Raw genomic sequence first — 3,502 nt, forward strand, 5'->3', positions numbered from 1 at the left:
TGTATTCAATCTTATTCATCAATAAAATCCATCTTTGCCTATCGGAATCTGATTACATCGCTTTGTTCTAAAGATATTGTTTCCTACATCATCTTTTCCCTAGATTAAACTCTCGATCACTATCAAATACTTAGTGTAGATTTTAGGATCTACAATAAGAAATAGTTATTTCACCCTAAAACGTTTTAAACATAATGAAATACAGAGATTGTTAACATATAAAACTTTATAATAAACCGATGATTCTTATTCCTTGTTTTACACAAGCCTCAATTGATTATGAGAGATTACAAAGGAGGAGGAGGAGGAGCCAGCTGGATCCTTGGATGTAGCCGAGCGAGATGAAATAGTTAGCTTATATTGTGTCAATGTCTTGTGTATACTTAACTCTCTTTTCCTTTCGTGATCCTGGTCCTGAGCCCTTATACTCTCCATAGAACACCGTTCTGCTCATGCATCCGTGTAAATTTACATATAAATATATTTGTTGACATACCGTTTTGTTAGTGCATCATATAATATAATAAAATGGTTTTTGATTACATACTTGTCACGCTCTGTTTGGGTTTTTTCATGCCATCCAGACGGGTTAACAACACTTGACATGTCAGTGTATGCGTAAACGACCTTGGGGTGGCTCATCCATGCTCGACCCAAGTAAATCCCAGTTCCAGTCCCTGTAACTTTGCAGTGCACGAATGAGTACCCGCTTTTCTCTTCCGTGCTTTTTCCGGCATGAGCTGTGATCACTCTTAGTCCATCTCCCACAACGTTTAGTTGTGTACTCTTTTCATGCATCAACCAAAAAGGAGGATTTTAGTTAGAAATCATCACGAAAACATGCATGTACACAAGATTTTAGGTCTTAGGTACGTACGAGGTATAAAGAGCGTCCGCTCCCAAAGATGAAATCAAATGTCCCTTCGATGTAACAGTCTTTGAAGAAATGGTTTCCAGTGTCATCACAAATCGTGTCTTGATAACCATAGAATTTACAGTTATAGAAAGCTGCTTTGTTGCCAGAGATTCTCATAGATAAAGCTTGCTCCTTTCCTTTTCCCATCCGGCATTGGAGCAGAATTCTACCAATTTTTTTTAAATGTTATATAGACATCTTTTTTGTTACAATGATGAATCTAGGGTTTATTACATAGGTTACCTAAATTCATATCAATAAGTTTTTAAGATGAAAATATACCTTGACAATGATGTTTATGGCCATGAAGTAGTCGGACAAGACAAGAGAGTAGCGCTATCGACTGTTCCGTATTCGACTGCCGTACCGTCGAATGTCAACACGGGCATTGCATTTGGATTACCGTACAATGTGATGAAAGGCTTGTTTCTATCGATCGTAACCTTCTCTTGTATTCACCGGGACCTAACTTGATGATCACGCGTTCCTTGTTCCCTTCGGGTACACTATTTATCGCCTCGGTTAATGTCTTGAAATCGCCTCTTCCATTTTGTCTCACCTGCATTTATAGATACACCAAAATTATTCTCATAAATAAAACCCATGTTTAATTATTATAATGCATTATTTTGACGGCCTAATTGATTTTAGCATTGACCGATTTAGTTACAATTTATTTAGAACACTAGTACTATTTGAATGTAATGATCTGAATATTGTTATGCCTTAATAACACGCGGGGTAGCCTCAGCAGTCAACAGAGCTGGATCTAACTTGTCTTTTCTACTAGCCAACGAAGGGACGTTGGTGTTGAACCACTGCTCGATTCGGTTTTTGTTCTGAGGAATTGGTGTAGCATCGTTACCATAAACCAAAGGCCATGTAATCACGACAAGCAAGATTGTTAGTATTAAGTGTTTGATCGGAAAACGGTAGTAAAAAAGATGTGGATTTAACAAAGACGTGTTATTTATGGTCGGAGGAAACGTTCAGTCGGTTACAAGAGAAATGAAGAGAATGCGACATAGAGGAAGCCGGTGGCTCGATGAGCTACTGGAAAAGTACGATTAACGGCGAGATGAAGTAAAGGTGAAAACCCTAATCTAGCCGCCAAGTGTTAGTCAGTGATTTCGGATCCTTCTCTCGTTGCTTCCCCTTTCCCTTATATAGTCGTCCTGATGTTTCGTCTTTGACCTAATTTATGCCATCTTGGTGGGCCTCCTCTGCTAAGCCGAAAAGCCCGTAGGCGTCCGAGCAGCCGCTGAGCCGAATATACTTTAGTCGACGATGATCGACTAAAAGTACTCAAGAGTCAAGCCGAGAGACCTGCCTCTTGAGCCGACCGATCGAGCCGTCGCTCTACCTAGTCCGGGCCAGGCCTTTCTATTCTTCGGGCCTTGTGGGGTGGTCAAATCCATCCTCTACAGTAAGTCCCCCCAGTCCATTAGTGAGCGAAGTGCTTTCTGGCTCGTGATGGATTCTAAGGTTTGAAGGTTTGAGGGAATAGAAGGCCTGTCGGAAGGCTGGAGCGGTTGGTCGATGAGTCGCACAACGTCGTTCTCTCGGAGGCGAGCAGTAGAGACTTTATCGCTCCTTTTGGTCGTTGTGTCGCAGGGAAGGTTCTGGAATATTTCCGCTTGAGGCCGATTAGTCGCGGATATCCAGATCACGACTGACATGTCTAGATTAGCCGTTGGTTTATTCTGATTTTAAGATGACCGACGTCTGATTTAGACGAGAAGCTGAACCATCGCGAGGGTCCGCTGGACATTTTGGAGAGTTTTTTTTAGGGTGGATTTCGAGGCCCATTTAGGCCCGAATAGACCTAATGATAGCGCCTCGAGTTTCCCCCCTCTCTTTTCCTTATAAATACGCAGATCCTCTCTCATTTCTTCAAGTTTTTCTCCGCGATCAAAGGTACTTTCTCTCTCTTTCCTTTATCTCTCTAAACGTTGTTAGATTCATTCGAAGCGTTCCCTGCCGTTCCGCTCCACAATGTCGTCGGATCAGAGACTATCGAGGCAGCAGAAGGGGAAGGCAGTCGCAGCGGCATCGACTCCGACAAGGAATCCCGATGGAGGTCGTGTAAGAGATCTGGGGGCGACTCACCGCGCAGAGATGATGGACACGGCGAATCTGTCTCGTTCTCAGAGGCTTCTGGTCGCGGATGCTACGAGACTCGCGAGGGAAGGGAGTGAGAACGTCGTTGTGAGAGATGCAACGGAGTGTTCGAGAGACGGGCAGAGCGGGGCGATGCCTGTTGACTCGATCACCCTAAGAGTTCGCTCTGCGGAAGACGGTCCCTCGGAGGATGATGATTTCGAAGCAGAGTTATTTCCTACTACCTTTTACCCCGAAGGAATTTTCAAAGAGAATCGGAATGTTGTTCTGGTGAAGATGCGGTCCGACGCCGCTTGGTTGGATTGGATGAAGACTCCGACGAAGACGAGTCTTGCTTCCTCTTTGGCGGCTAGATTAGGGTTTTCACCTTTGCTTCATCTCGCCGTTAATCGTACTTTTCCGGTAGCTCATCGAGCCACCGGCTTCCTCTCTGTCGCATTCTCTTCATTTCTCTTGTAACCGACT

The 3,502-nt window shown here is 43.7% G+C and overlaps 1 pseudogene; it reads right to left on the minus strand.

The window, feature by feature from the left end:
* Nucleotides 1-287: 287 nt before the first annotated feature.
* On the minus strand, nucleotides 288-2,595 carry LOC106336005 (annotated as a pseudogene).
* Nucleotides 2,596-3,502: the final 907 nt, after the last annotated feature.

This window comes from Brassica oleracea, chromosome C1 (assembly GCF_000695525.1).
Source record: "Brassica oleracea var. oleracea cultivar TO1000 chromosome C1, BOL, whole genome shotgun sequence".
NCBI lineage: Eukaryota > Viridiplantae > Streptophyta > Magnoliopsida > Brassicales > Brassicaceae > Brassica > Brassica oleracea.